Source organism: Octopus sinensis, linkage group LG6, assembly GCF_006345805.1.
Source record: "Octopus sinensis linkage group LG6, ASM634580v1, whole genome shotgun sequence".
Taxonomy (NCBI): domain Eukaryota; kingdom Metazoa; phylum Mollusca; class Cephalopoda; order Octopoda; family Octopodidae; genus Octopus; species Octopus sinensis.
This window is the reverse complement of record NC_043002.1, coordinates 59,498,225-59,515,724: the sequence shown is the minus strand read 5'-3', so window position 1 is coordinate 59,515,724 and position 17,500 is coordinate 59,498,225.

The window sequence follows — 17,500 nt, the reverse complement described above, 5'->3', positions numbered from 1 at the left end:
GCTTTATCGTATGTGTTTGATTTTGTTTTCAATGCGTGATATTGTTTATCTGATCTCTCTTATGAAATCCTCAACACCAACATTATTGATTTCATCTGCTCTCCTATCCTTTTTGTCTCCGCTCACTCAGCATTGATGATTGTGTTAGGTTTTCTGCATAATCTGACGATGTTAGGTTAGCTATTATTCAATGTTCGTTAACTTTCGATTTCTAGAAAGGAAAGATTTTACATTTCCATACTTGTTAGTAGTTGATGGGCGAAAGAAATATTTCAGTCAAACGGCAAATTCTGCTCATGCTTGCAAATTATCTACGCAAAAGACATTTGAACTTGCTGTTGTTATGTAACATTAGATTCGAAGTGTTTTTCACCAGTCTGGGGCACTTAATCATACAGCGCTACAGCGAGAAGGTTTGGCGCGGGTGAGATGAGATTTCCAACCCAAGTAAACGCTAGGAAGCATTCATTTAACACTACAAAAGCCCGACGAACAGGTCACAGTAAGAGCGGCTTAGATGTGTTTATTGACACGAACAGTCGAGATGGAATGCGAAAATATAGATAAATACAACCCTCTTAGGTACAAAATAGTCCGGTTATGGAAAAGGAGGAATGTGAATATAGTGCTAATTATTGTTGGGTTTTGGGGAACGGTATCAGAAGCCATCAAGAGAAATATAAAGGAAATTGGAATAGAATATCCAGTCGAACTACTACAAAAGATTTAATCCCTTGGCACAGCCAGAACAATCAGGAGAGTGTTAGATAGCTGAAAAGAACGGATGTCATGGTACCGAAGGTTGCAGGTAGCATACCCACTACGCAGGTAAGGCTTCAGGAGCTCTAAAGAAACATGTGATAAAAAAAAATAATAATGAAGTTGATGATGATGATGAGGATGATAATAATAATAATAGTAATAGTAATAGTAATACTACTACTTCTACTACTACTACTAATAGTAATAATAATAATGATAATAATAATAATAATAATAATAATAAAATAATAATAATAATAATAATAATAATAATAATAATAATAATAATGGCGACGAGGATGATGATGATGATAATGATGGTGGTGGTGGTGATGATCCTTTCTACTGGAAGGACAAGGCTTCAAATTTGGGGGAGGGATTAAGTCGATTACATCGAACCCAGTACGTTACTGGTACTTATTTAATCGACCCCGAAAGGATAAAACCAAAGGTGACCCCGGCAGAATTTGAACTCAGGACGTAGCAGCAGACGAAATACCGCTAAGCATTTGGCCCGGCTAACGATTCTGCCAGCTCGCCGCCTTAATAATAATAATAATAATAATAATAATAATAATAATAATAATAATAATAATAATAATAATAATAATGATAATAACAACAACAATAATAAGTGGACGTAGCAATACAAAAAGAGATCGAATCTCTGCGTGCGGATGTATCGGTTCTCGATGAATTTGCTAGAAGAGTAAATATTAAGAAGAAACGAGCTAAAAAAAATCAAGCAAAAATATAAAACCAAAGATTTTATAAACATCCCTGCACCCAAGGATCTGTTGAAACAAAGAATACAACTGAAAGCCCAACGATTTAGATGGGATGACAAAAGAATCAAATTTTATGGACAAAACAAGATATTCAAGACAGATGCAAAGAAATGTTATAGGGAAATTGGCAAAAATAAGATAGAAGAAAAGGAGTCACCTAAGACTGAGGAAATTGAAGAGTTCTGGAAGAAGATATGGAGCAACAAAAAAGAATATAATGCTGAAATTCACTGGATAAAGCGTAAGAAAGTGAGACTGGTTGAAGTTGAAGCGCCGAAATGGAAGGCAATAGGAATAGAATTTAGCTGCATCTCTAACTGATGTCATCCAGAACCCAGAGCAAATACCAGCCTGACTGCCTGAAGGAACAACATATCTTCTACCAAAAACTGAAGACACAATGTCCAAAGAACTACCGACCAGTAACGTGTCTCAACGCCACCTACACGACCCTCGCATCGATATTAACTGACAGAATATACGCTTTCCTTGAACAGAGACCTATCCTCCCACAGGCTCAAAAAGGATGTAAAAGGAATTCTTACAAGTGCAATGATCAATTACTCATAAATAAAATGATTGTAGAGAGAATTGCTTTAGCAAATAGAACGTGAGTATGGCATGACTAGATTACAGGAAAGCGTTTGATAGTGTCCCACATAATTGGTTACACAAGCCCCTTGAGATATACAAGATCTCTTCTGTCATCTCCTAATTCGTACAAGGTAGCATAGCCAAGTGCAACACACGTCTCCTTCTAAACAATAGTAATGGAATGAGCCAAACTAACATCAACATCAAACCAGCCATCTTTCGAGGTGACTCCCTCTCACCATTACTCTTTTGTATGGCACTGATCCCACTCAAACGAACTAATTAACACCAGGTATGGGTTCTAAGTTTACAATATGACAATAAACAATCTGTTTTATATGGACGATCTGAAACTGTTTGCTAGAAACGACGAAGAGCTAATAGAGCTGCTAAAAGAATTTAGCAACGATACCGGGATGGAATTTGGACTTGATAAGTGTGCTAAAGTAACTTCTGTAAGAGGCAATCTCAGACACACTTTCCATGAAATTAGACACCGATACTACTATCAAGGAACTTAAACCACAAGAAAATTGCAATTAGATGGAGATAAACAAAGGAGATGGTATACAAATGCTATTATGAAGGAAAAAATAAGAAAAGAATATTACAAGATAATAAGACTCATACTAAAAACTGAACTCAATTCTAAAAATCGCATCGAAGCCATTAACACCATGGCACTTTCAGTAATCCAATATAGTTTTAACATCATTAACTGGAATCTTACAGAGCTCCAACACCAGGACAAGAAGACAAGAAAAATACTAATTTCGAAGAACATGCACCACCCAAAAGCAGATGTTGATCATCAGTACCTACTTAGAAGTAATGGGGGAATTATGCAGGTAGAACAGTGCTACAAGACCTCAACAATAGCAATGAATAAGCACTTGTCATGTAAACAGGTCTGGACGCAGCGACGTGTGTGCAAACACGAAAAGTCACGTTCGATTGTCAAGGAAGTTTGTAAATTCGCAAGGGAACTTGGCATTTATCCTATTGTAGTTGAAGAATCTGAAACTACAACCACAAAATAAGCAAAAAAGAGCAGACTGCAAAAGAGAACGGGCAGAAACAAATTGAGTAGCGATGGAGTTAGAAGCCTGTGCATTGATAGTATATACTTTGAAGTTAAAACGCTGATGTAGATCAAGCAACAACCTATCAGTGACTGAGAAGTTCAGGACTGAAAGTAGAGCCTGAAGGTTTCTTATTAGCGGCACAAGACCAAAGCTTGCTCACAAAAAACTACCAAGTTAACATTCTTCAAAGCGATTCTGACCCTAAATGCAGATTCTGCGATAAATTTGATGAAACAGTAGACCATGTCGTCTCGGGATGTCGTGTACTGACACCAAACGAATATAAAAATATCCACGATAAGGTAGGATAGTATTTACATTGGAAAATATGTAAACACTACAAAAGCAGTATTCCTGCTTACTGATATGTACATCATCCTGCACCAATCGTTGAAGGGAAAAAATCCACTATCCTCAGGGGTTTTCCAGTCAATAGTGACAGAACGATCCAGGCTAATCGACCACACATAATTATTAAAGACAGGGAAGAAAATATTTGTACACTAACAGATATAAGTGTTCCCACTGATAAAAAATATTTGTCAAGGAATTTGACAAATTAATTAAATATAAGGACCTGGAAATTGAAATACAAAAGATGTGCCACCTTAAAAAAGAGAACTGTTCCTATTATTGTAAGTTATCATACCTAGTTATGACAACAAAAGAGATGTCAGAAATATCTAGATTAGATCCAGGAGAACCATGTCTCAGAGAAATCCAAAAGACTGTGCTGACAAGTACTGCCATCATCCTTAGAAAAGCCCTACCCATTTAAATGTCAGTGCTGTATTACACGAAGATATTTGGCTGCTTCACTTCCCCAAGCTTTCAGTCATACTGTAACATCTCTTATCCTTCACTCGCCAAGTGACTATAACAAACATGCAGATTAAAATCAAAAATTACAATAATAATAATAATAATAATAATAATAATAATAATAATAAATGCCCTGATGCAGTACCAGGCAGTGGCTCTCATGGCTTCTGATCTTAACTGATTGGAAGTGTTATCATGTACATTGTTTTGTCTTGGTATAAAAGATGGGCTACAGCAAATATTCTGCTCAATACCACAGATTTGCTTGTCAGTTGTTTGACCTTAACCAGTTGAGCATGTCCCTTAGTGGCTGACGATATCTGCATCTCTGATCACGAGCAGAAGTAGTGGGGGAGCATCATGGCCATGTGTTGAGAGGGATTCTTTGGGGTTTGAATAGTTCACCTCTGGAAACATGGGTGGTTCTTTCAACATCCTTAAGCAACCCTTATTCAGGGACCGTTTGAGCGGGATGGGCTACTCAACCTGAAGAAAATTCTAACTGGGCCCCACCTGCAAGGTCATGTGCTGTTTATCTTGATATGAGATCACCATGTCGCGCACATATGGTTGTGATGCATGTGCCTGGTGTACCCTTATCAGACGGGTAGTCATGATGGGTATACTGGGCTTCGTATATTTTACCCCAGTGTCACTTTGATGGCATGCTCTGCTCGCTCACTCAATAATAATGATAATAATAATAATAATAATAATAATAATAATAATAATAATAATATAATAATAATAACAACAATCCTTTCTCCTAAATGCATAAGGCCTGAAATTTCGAGGGAGTGTGAGTCGATTACATCGACCCCAGTGTTTCACTGGTGCTTAATTTATCCAGCCCGAAAATATGAAGGGCAAAACTGATCTCGGCGGAAATTGAACTCGGAACGTAGCGACGGACGAAATGCCGCTAAGCTTTTTGCCCGGCGTTCTAACGATTCTGCCAACACGCTGCCTTAAGGAGGAGAAGAAGAAGAAGAAGAAGAAGAAGAAGAAGAAGAAGAAGAAGAAGAAGAAGAAGAAGAAGAAGAAGAAGAAGAAGAATTTGTGGGACCGAACCTGAAATATTGGGGGAGGAGTTTAGTCAGTTATATCGACCCCCAGAGCTCACCTGGTGCATGTTTTATCGACCTTTAAAGGACGACAGGCAAATTTGAAGTTGGTGGAGTTTGAACTCAGAACGTAATGAGCCGGAAGAAATAATGACAAAAATAACAACAACAAAACAACAACAGCATAACAACAACAACAACAACAAAAACAATAACAACAACAATAATAATAATAATAATATAATAATAATAATAATAATAATAATAATAACAATAATAATAATAATAATAATATTAATAATAATAATAATGAAGGTGATGATAATGATAATCATTATCATCGACATTATAATCACCACAATACCAAGCTACAAACATCATCATCAGCAGCAGGACCTAAAAAAAAAGAAAAAAAGCTACGAGCACTATAGCAGCAAACCAGCAGAAACAGCGCCATAACCCATCGTTAATCTGATTACAGCCAGCGTGCTGTCTGTTTAAAAACCAATAAAACATAACAAAGTTAAATGACGTGTGAAAAGTTGCTTTAAACGTCAGAATCATTTCATAAGTCACGTGGGAATGTTATAGAACAAAAGAACATAGGGACATATGAGATGCACTAACGCATCAAATATGGCGCTGTACAGAGAGCAGAAAGCGGAAATTTAGTGCATTATCATATGTGATACGTGTGAAATGGTGTGGCAAGACGTTCGCGGGGTGGGGGAAGGGGTATTTATATGGTGGACTAGGGGGTTAGTGTGCAAGCGTGGTTAATAAGTTCGCTTCTCAACATTGTGGTTCTGGGTTCGATGCGGTGTCTTGTACTTGGTGCTGCGGTTTCCCGTCGATCTTTAGCTTGCAAGTAGTGAAATTCGATTGACGGAAAGTGTGCAGAAGACCGCGTTGTATGTTCATGTGTGTCTGTGTGTGTGTAAGTGTGTGTGTGTGTGTGTGTGTGTGTTTGTGTGTGCGTAAGTGTGTGTGTGTTTGTGTGTGTGTGTATGTGTGTGTGTGTGTATGTGTAAGTGTGTGTGTGTGTGTGAATCTTTTGAGTGAAAGCGCGTGGCTTAACGGTTAGGAGCATTCGGCTCAAAATCGTAAGGTCACGAGTTCAGCATACGGTGACATTTACCGTTGCTCCAGTCCATTCAGCTGGCAAAAATGAGTTGTACCATCAATTCAAAAGAGCCAGTCTTGTCAAATTCTGTGTCACGCTGAATCTCCCGGAGAACTTTTTAAGGGTACGCGCACGTGTTTATGAAGTACTCAGTTACTTGTATGTTAATTTCATGAGCAGGTTGTTTCATTGATCGGATCAACTAAAACACTCATCGTCGTAAACGACGGAGCGCCAGTGTGCAACTTTTATTGTCAGTGACTTTGCAGTTTCTTCTGAGTTACCTTCGTCAGACTGAAAATTCAATTCAGACGAAACCTGGAAGTTACTATCAACCTCTCATTTGTAAAACAATTAAACATTCACCTTTGAGTGCATGATTCTGAAAGCAGAAACAGTGGTAAGCCAATGAAGGCGATTATGTAACTCTTCTTTTTGGCATTCATTAATTGATAAATATATACATACAGAGTGCATCAACTGCTTTTAGGCCATTTGTATGAATTTAGAAAAAGACTCATAGCCCATCAAAGAAAAGCTGTATTTGGAAACAAATTGATACAAATAATCTTGAGAATCATTTTATCACATCTATTCAATAAATCTAACTTTAGCATCAATGGCTGCTTCGCTACGGGGTCAGAAGCGTTGACATGCCGTTGCCATTAGATGATCTTTATCGATTTTGGATTCAGTGCTGGTTATGGCGGACTTGGGAGGTTGTATGCAGTCATGGGTGTAATGATTGACCTCTCTCTCGACTACGCCCCATACATAAAAGTCCAGTGAGTAGTCTGCTGAGCTTGGAGGTCATGTGTCTGGGCGAACATGATATTGAAATTGAAAACGCATCTGCACTTGGGTTGTCCTAGCCTTATGAAATAGCGCCGAGTCTCGTTGAACTTCGTTTCAACTCCAGTAGGAAATAATATTCATTAGCAGCCTTGTGAACTAGGAGGTAAATCACAAAGTGAGATTTCCCACTCCACTTAAAATTTATCTCCAGCGCACAAGATGAATCACACCTGTTGACTGAGAAGACTCTGTGGAATCAGCGAAGAATTTCGCCGTCTTGCCGAACAGAATTATTTCCTTGCAACAAGAAAATGTTCTCGAGCTAAATCATTATCCTCACTAGTTAAATATTTATACCACATATTCTTGGCCTTAAGTCATCGGAGATAAGCACTAGGTGTATATTTTACAATAGGATTAGCTAAATGTGTCCAGGAGTAAAGCAAAAAGTAGCAAAAAGCTTCTTTCTACAAGAAGTTAAGGAAGCAATGAAATTGAAGAAATGATAAAACGCTTTCATTCTAACGTTCTTCAGAATTTACATGCTGACAGGTTTTCTTTATATTTCGTTACCTGCGTTACCTGGCATGCAATAGGATTGATTCAATTGATAACATTACCCGCCTACAGGTAAGTGGTTATGCAACAGTGTTAGAAATCAATAATGCAGACAGGAAATATGTGATGCGACAGTAAAATATAACAACGGACGAAATACAATTCAGTACATAAGAATGTTGCTTTTCGAAAATCTATGACCAAATCTGGATGCTAAAATACATAACGAATATGTAAAGAGTTCGAATAATCACTGGTACCACTCCAAAACGGATGTTTGGTTTGGGGCCAATATGGGAACACCAATATATTGGATTATATTTGCTTACATTCTAATGTTCAAAGGTCTCCGATGTTAATAATGCAATATCTCCTTGGATCAGTAGGGTATGTATTGAAGGAATCTGCTCCCAGTTTCTCCAATACACTTGGCATGTACATTCCACAACAGGATGTGTCCAATAATCTCAGTTTTAAGCATGGTCTCTTGCATCTTCCGAGGTGATGCCAACTTGTTAAGAATGTTTAAATTAAATATAATCACCTATTACAATGGTTTGGATATCAAGCAATGTAACAGGTCATTCTTTAGAAGTTTGTTTCAAGGACGTGTCTGAGAAAAAATGGTAAGCTCTTAAGAAACGGGAACAACAACGAAGTTTCAGTTTGTTTCTGAAGCATTTCACTAAGGACTTTAATAATGTCAAGGAGACCGCGCTTTCTCATTTCAAGCAACAATTCAAAAGACTTTTGTATCGTGTTCACCTGGTATCTATTTCATTGACCCCGAAAGGACAAAGGTCAAAAAGCCCTCGGCGAAATTTGCACTCGGAACGTAGAAGCGTAAGAACGGCTGGTAAGCATTTTGGTGCCTTCGCACGATTCTACCAGCTCGCCGCCCTCTGCCAAAACCAAAATCAGTTTCAAATTTTGGCACAAGGCCAGCAATTTTGAGAGACGCGTTAACTCGATTAAATATACCCAGTGCTCATCTGGTACTTATTTTATCGACTCCTAAACTATAAAAGGCATAGTCTACCTCGGCAGAATTTGAACTAAAGCGTAAAGACGGTCAAAATGCTACTAAGCATTTTGTCCGGCATGCTAACGGATCTCCCAGCCCGCCGCCCTCCACCAATGTCAATATTAAGTGATGATTAAACAAATATCTCATATAAAAGTCGATGTACTCAAATCAATTAGAATAAATATTTAAATTGTTTTATCGTTTATAGTTAGGCTTTTAGTTTCGAATTTAATTATTTTAAAGGGAGAATATTCTTGTATTTTATGTATATGTAAAGTAATTTAAGTGGATTGATAGATATAATGAATGAGGACTACCCTTGTATTTGTTCTAAAATATTTATTTTCGATGTTGTGTATTTATTATTGTTATTATTATTATCATTATTATTATTATTGCTGTTGTTGTTATTGGTGTTGTCATCGTTGTTGTTATTATGAAAGACACTCAGATAGTTCTTAATTACTGTTAATTATTTACATGAAAGCAGGCAATAACAAATCACCAAAGGTTTCAACTAGTGCCTTCTCCTCTGACTCAAAGAGACAATACTCTCCTTAGAATGCGAGCTGTACCCAAAAATGCTGTCTTCTGGATCACTTCGAGCCTGACAGCAGCTCCAATATTGTTAATATGTCTTTCAAAGCCCTTGGGAACTGCTCCTATGCACCAATTACAACCGGTATCACCATTACTTTCCTCATGCCCCATAACTTTCCTATCTCGTCTGGCAGTGGCTAGTATTTCTCAATCTTTTCTGTTTCCTTAAATCTCACCCTCGAATCGCCTGGTGTTGCAACATCTATTACCTTTACTTCTTTATCATCTTTATGGATGAGCACGATATCTGGTCGCCTCGCCTCTATGATTCGATCCTACTGCATGTTAAAATCCCAGAGTATTTTGTAATGTTCGTTTTCCATTACTCCCTATAGCTTGTGTTCATACCATTTTTCGGCTCTCTCGAGGTCTGCATTACCGCACAACAGCCAGTGGACATATCTGGTCACATTGTCGTGTCTCTTTTTATATTCACCTTGTGCGATCCTACAGCACTCACTAACAATATGGCTTATTATTATTATTATTATTATTATTATTATTATTATTATTATTATTATTATTATTATTATTATTATTATTATTATTATTATTAAAGCAGCGACCAGAAAGGATTATTATTATTGTTTTTATTGATGGTGTTTTTTGTTGTTGATGTTGTCATACTAATCGATCACATGAAAGATTTTTTTATCTTTTACATTCCATTTGTTTCAGTAATTAGACTGCGGCCATGCTGGGGCACCACCTTCAACGAATTGACCCAGGTACTTATTTTTTTTAAGACTGGTACTTATTCCATCGCTCGATATTGCCGAACCGCCCGGTTACAGGAACGTAAACACACCAATACCGACTGTCAAGCGGTGTTGGGGAGAAACACAAACACAAAAACACTTTCACACACACATACACATACATATATATATACAAACATGTGTGTGTGTCTGTGTGTGCGCGCGTGCTACAGCCTCAGAGCCGATACATATAAAAGAATGAGTATATATATATATATATATATATATATATATATATACATACGACGGGCTTCTTTCAGGTTCCCCTAACCAAATCCACTCACAAGGTACCGGTCGGCCCGAGGCTATAATAGAAGACGCTCGACTCTCGTGGAAGCGTCATCCAACCAAAATGCAAATGTATGGGAAACTACCACTTATGTCATCTCTTGTGAAAGGAAGGAGAGTCCAGTTTGCTGGACATTGTTGTAGAGCTGAAAAAGGGGTAATTTCTACTCTTCTCCTCTGGAAGCCATCTTCTCCCAATACCAGAGGGCGCACACTCTCCTACTCTGATGTAATCTCCAGGGATACGGGCATCCAGCAACAGGACCTCCGTAATGCTATGATGGACCGTGAAGTCTAGCGTAGCATGGTAAATTCCATTGTCTCGACCACGGTCGAACAATGATGATGATGGTGAGGTGTCATGCAATGGGACTGAACCAGGAACCACGTGGTTGGGAAGCAAACTTCTCACCACACACCTATCTTATGTAATTGGTGCTACTATTTGTGAAGGTAACTATCCTTTGGGGAAAATGGTGCTTGAAGAACAAATGCTAAATAGAAATCAAATATGATTGTAGGAAGTTTAGCTTCAATTGATGAATTTTAATTTATATTTCTAGTTGCTAGAAGCCATTGCAGTTCCTGGAAGTATGCCTCAAGTATATGCCATTAATCACAGAGCATAAGGACATATGTGCTTTTGGATAGCAATATAACCCTCGTGAAATATTCGTGACCTGATAACCATTTAGTGTTCTTGAATATGCCAGTGTCAGCTAGTTACATATTTATATAATAGATATTTCTTAGCATAAACATGAAATGCAAATGCTTAGGTGAAAACGGAAAGGTTTAAACGGGAAAGTTGAACAGTTTTATACCTTGCTAAGTAATGTAGACAATTTTATACCTTGGTGTTTTCAGCATCATAACTGGCGAAACATGCTTTCCATGTTTTCTTATTGTCAATAATCAGTAAAAAAGCATGAACTTTATCCAATATTTTTCCGTAATAAATAGCAGATATCCTATTTTAAATTTGAATGGTACTTCTCTGTCCGTTACGTTTTTATGTTCGTTACCTCCTCCCAGACCGTTGGTGCATGGACAACGAAACTCAAACCAGCAACTTCCCTAATCCCAGGGAATGTCCAAAGGGGGTCTCTTTTTTTTAAGCGTCGACTAATTGGGGCCTCACTGACCTCTCTATTTTTTGCTGCATCTTAAATTAAATACATGGCATTGGCGCCTAAATCGGAGCAATGGCAGTGAATTTCATGCCATGAACTCCTATGGAGTATCGTAAAGAGGTTCAATTTCTGAAGAGCCACTTAAATGGGGTCCCACTGACCCATTTTTTACGGCATTTACCTCGCTCCTACCCTTATTGATGAAACTATAATCAGCAGAAGTGCTTAGCAGATTTGCAGAAATATGTTTGGAAATTCTAAATAGCTTCACGTACATTCAAATCGAGATAAAATGTTATAATAGGTACGTTTCGAGCGTGGTAGTGTGAACATTTATATTTTGTAGTTTATGAAACTTATGTGTAGTATAATGAATAGACACAGGCGTGGTCATAGGTGCAGTCCTAGCTATCGATGCAGGCGAATTTGTGTGACAAGAAGTTTGCTTCCCAACCACATGATTCTAGGTTCAGTCCTACCGAGTGGCACCTTGCGCAAGTGTTTCTACTATAACCTCCGGCCGACCAAAATGGATTCGGTAGACGGAAACTGAAAGAGGTTTAGCGTGTATATGTGTGTGTCAACGTGTATGTATCTTTGTATCTGTGTTTTTCCCCGCAACCACTTGACAGCTGACGGTGGGGCACCGATTTGAGTAATTTTTATTCGAACGAATCAATCCCAGCGCTTATTCTTTTAAGTTTGATACCTATCCTATTGATATCTTTTGCCGAAAGGCCAAGTAACGAGGACGTAAACAAACCAACTCCTGTTGCCATGCGATAGTGGCGATCAAGCCTGGACACAAACACACATATCAGTATCCGTCAACCAAATCCATTCTCAAAATTTTGGTCGGCTTGAGACTACAGTAGAAGACATTTGGCCAAGGCGCCACGCAGTGGGACTGAACGCGGAACAATGTGGTTGGTTGATAAGCTTGCTTCTTACCACACAACCGCGCCTGCTTCTATCTAAAACTATATAAAATTCCGCGCATAATTCACACTTGGTCTGCAACAGATGTTTCAATGAATTAAGAGAACACATTTTACATGATTCCGGAATTAAAATACATAATTAATAAATTTGAAAGGTGATGTGCTACCTATATATTCGGAAGAACAGAATCAAAAGCTGTAATCAGGAAACCGTTTCTGAAATTGACACAAGTAATTAGCAGGCAACGAATCTGCGCTACCAGCAAAATAGGATATTACAAACCAATTAGATTGATTGCTTACATATTATTAAATTGCAATGTAAGATCATAAATTCATCATTGGCAATGTTATACTTTTTTGCTTTAAAACAGGTTGGTGTTAACTGTTCGTGAATTTATCCGGAAATTCCTTATTCTCAGTGGAGTTAATATTAACGTTCTAATTATCAATGTATGTTGGATTGAGAGAAATTGTGTAACTATTATAAGCATCGTAATTCAAGTTCTTATACCAATCACCTTTCAAGAAATTACCGCTTACGTTAAGCAAAATATTCTTAAAAAGTATTTGATATTAGTACAGATCAGTGATTCTTAATCTTTCTGACTTTATACTGCACCGGAGATCAAACAAAATATCAGAGTACTTCGTTTGGAAAGTTAAAAATTACTGACGCAGTTTTCCAATATGAACTGTTTAAAAAACAAACGAATTATGTTTTAAAGTTCAAACTTTAATGAAAATGCAAGCACAAGCTATTGCTTATTTCGTTTTATTAATTATATTAGTATGTGACAAAATTATAAGTAACATATTTTCTTTTCCAACTCGCTCGTCTATTTTATTTATTTATATATTAAAGTTAAATATCCGTGTAGCGCTGGTAAAACGTGGCAGACCGAGGAAGGAATATAACAAAGATTATATAAAAGAAAAATCTAAAACAAAAACAAAAAGGAATGAAACTAATTGAGAAATAAGTGATACAGAACAGTTACCACAACAAAGTCTACATCGCTGTCAGAAGACACAAACAAACACTGAGTTACCAGGCTTGCAACCAAGTAATGGCCAGTCTAAAGGAAGAGAGAAGTCAAAGCAAAGTTCTTTTTTTTTTTTTCATTTTTCTATTGCTTTAGACTGGGGGTTATTTGGTGGCAAGCTTGGTGATTCTAGCAGTGACTAGCAGTACAAAACGGCTTTGCTCGCGATTAAGTTAGGATTATTAAGCTAATCAAGTTCTTTATTTCAAACCAAACTAAGTAACATCAACGTCAAATCTGGGCGAAATCCGTTGAAATTGGTTTATATATATATATTATATATATATATATATATATATATATATATATATATATATATATATATATAAGTACACTAAAAATTTAGATTCTGTTGAATATGGTACTTAAGTTAAAGGCACCAGAATTTGGTATGTATTATACATATAATTAAAAATGGGGTGATTATAATCAAAATAAGCAACAAGTATATCCAAAGGTAATGCAGTACGATCGTTTCATGCAACTTCATTTAATTAAACAATGCAAGTATTACATCAGTTTTGCATTTAAAACTAATGTAATACCTGCATTGTTTAATTAAATGAAGTCGCAAGAAACGATCGTACTGCATTACCTTTGGATATCCTTGTTGCTTATTTTGATATATATATATATTATATATATATATGGGCAACACATACACACGTACGTACGTACACCTATTGCATACATGTTTTTTTTGTACGCACACATGTTCGTGTGTGTGTTGCCCGTTTATCAACAAAACACTTATTTCCTCCATGGAAAAAAAAACAACAAAAGTCTTAACAAAAACTTACTCGTCGCTAGAAGGGGACTTAACTCCTGTTTGCAAACAATGGTGATTTCTCCGACTCGAAAATTGTTAAAAGTTTTGGTTGAAAATTTATTTTCGCTGCTATTCGCTGGTGCCTCTGGGAAAAATAAGTTGGCGAAAAATACAGCTAGGATGATAACGAATGTCCTCTTAAAATTGGAGCGACACACACTCGCACACATACAGATGTACAAATCCTGGGGCTAATTTTGGCCCGACTAGCTAGCTGAGGAGAGTTCGTTCCGTAAGAATAACATAACGTACTTCAGTTAGTGAAGAAACATATGTAGCCTATATCCTATTCTACTCATTAATTTTGGATTTTTATTCGCATTCTTAACAGCGTTAGTCGTTAACTGTGAGTTGTATCAAACAATCAGCTTATCGAACTTCCTCGTAACTTCCACGAGGGGAGAAATTATACAATTTGCAACAGGCTAATTCGCTATTTAAGAAAAATTTCCATAAGAGATGAAAGCAGTAACTATACTGGGAAGTAACGGTTATCGCCACTTAAAAATGACAGGTTACCATCTTCCAGCCACAGGAATACCAGCCCGTACGCTTTCGACCTCTTTGTGCTCATTCTCGGTGGTGGATACTCGTCCGCTAGATGTAGCTCACTCCAGCTGGCAATCATTTTTTTTTATATTCTACTGCATAATATTCAATAATATTCACTTCCTGTTCTCTATACTATGGCATGAATCTCACTCACTTCATACACACGGGAGCCTAGATCATACCTCCCCCTCTCTCTCTCTCTCTCTCTCTCTATATAATATATATATATATATATTATATATATACATATATATATATATATATTTGTACGCACACATGTATATATATATATATATATATATATATATATTATATATATATGTATACAGGGTGGGAAAGCAAATTTTACAATATTTTGAGGCAGGGATTGAAAGACATTGTATGACCAATTAGTTTATTGAAATCATGAGAATTATTTGCGACAAGAAAATTTACATAACAGAAACTGTTTTTATCCTATATGTCCTTCTTTCTCAATAACTGCCTTCACACGGTTCCTGAAACTTGCGCAAGTGTTCCTCAAATATTCGGGAGAGAAAGTCTCCCATTCTTCTTTAATAGTATTTTTAAGAGAGTCGACATTACTGTGTGATGTTCTATTAGTAGCATGTTCTCAAACGCCCCAAATAACATAATCCAGAGGGTTTAGATCTGGGCTAGAAAGTGGCCATAAACATGATTCCAAAATATTGCTAAAGTTGGATTTGCAGAAATCTTGTATTTTTCTAACTGTGTGTGCTGGAGCACCATCCTGTGTCCATACATAATTACCATCTGGGTAGTTTGCTTTAAGCCATGGCAATACCCGGTATCTCAGAGTCTTGTAGTAAGTATAAACATTGATCTTTTCATCAGCTTTGTAGAATTTTATATGCACTTCCTTTCTATCGGAAGCCACAACACCAAAAGCCATAACTTGAGCAGGATGTTTTGTTTTGAATGTCCCCTTAACCTCAGCTGTTGATTTTGCAATAAATCTGTCATTTCTACGGTTCAGAACAGCATCGACACTTAAGATCATTTCATCTGAAAGGATCGTTACAATGGAGGCGTTTTCCTTGAACCATGTAATAATTTTCTTGCCCCTTTCCAATCTCTTTTCCTTCATAGCTGTTGTCAACAAGTATTGTGGTGTTCTTATGTAAGATTTTAACCTCAAATCATATTTTACTGCATTTCTAATGGTCTTGTTGACTACCTCAAGTTCAATTGCCATTTTTCTCATGGATTTGGTTGGATCCTATAGGATTTTGGATTTGAGAGCTTTAATAAAAGCTTTGGTACATTTTTGTTGATTCCTCCACTTCCAGACCTCCTCATAATAGTTTTGCTCATAGTCATTATATTCTTTACATTATAAACAGTCTTTATGGACACGCTAACTATTCTTGAAATTCCTTTGGTGTGACGAGTGCATTTAGCAAATCACACACTCTTTGACATTTGCTTTCCTGATTACTCATATGGGCAAAAGTTTCTGAAAAGGTAAGGATAATAGTGTTAGGTATGATTACGACATCAATATATGTTAGGTTTCAAAACAATTGACTTAGTTCCTGCTGAGAAAAAACAACTTAACGTTCATTGTAAATTTTGCTTCCCCACCCTGTATATATATATATATATATGTATATATATATATATATATATATATATATATATCTATATACATATATATACTAATATATATATATATAGTATATATATATACTAATGCGGGCATGGCTATGTGGTAAGAAGCTTGCTTCCTAACCACATGGTTCCGGGTTCAGTCCCACTGTGTGGAACCTTGGGCAATTGTCTTCTATATAGCCTGCGCCCGAGTTGATTTTGTAGACGGAAACTTATATATATATATATATATATATATATGTGTGTGTGTGTGTGTGTGTGTGTGTGTTTGTGTCCGTGTTCGTCCCCCACCACCGCTTTACAATCGCTCTTAGTGCGTTTATGTTCCCATAACTTAGCGATTCGGTAAAGGAGGCCAGGCTTAGCAAAAAGTAACTACTGGGTCGATTTATTCGACTAAAAATTCTTCAAGGCGATGCCCCAGCATGGCCGCAGTCTAATGACTGATGCAAGCAAAATAATAGAAGAATAAAAGATTGTATATGACGAAGGACGGGTTTCAGAACAGTTTCTGTCAACCAGATTAATTCGCAAGATATTGGCGGTCAGGAGCTATAGTTGAAGACATTTGCGTAATATGCCGCGCCGTGGGATTGAAACTGAATCAATGGCTTGCAAAGCGACCTTCTTAACTGCACAGCCATGCTCTCGCCTAGGGTATGAACCTATCACGCTTAGCTCATTAACGGATATTCTATCAAATCTGTGCCTCCTAGCTACAAGTATAGTTTTTAATTATGAATAGATTTATAAAGTTTTAACTATCAATGTGTGGTAAATGTGGCAAGTTATAGTGAAAAACAGAAGGCCGTGATATTTCGATGATATATCGTAATATAAAATAGCTGATTTAGCAAAGAATGTAATTATCTCCCCCACTCAAAGCGGAATGATTCAGAAAGGATATTGTAACAGCAGGAAGTACAAAGATCGGAAACTAACCAAGCTGAGGAAAAATAATTTTAAAAGCCGATCTTCGCAATACAGTGGTGCCTATCGTCACATAAACATGTGAGATGCAGAATTTTTATTCAAATATATTTAGGTACTAATAAAGAATGGCGCCAGCAATGTCTTAATAAATTGATCTGCTATAGAATTTG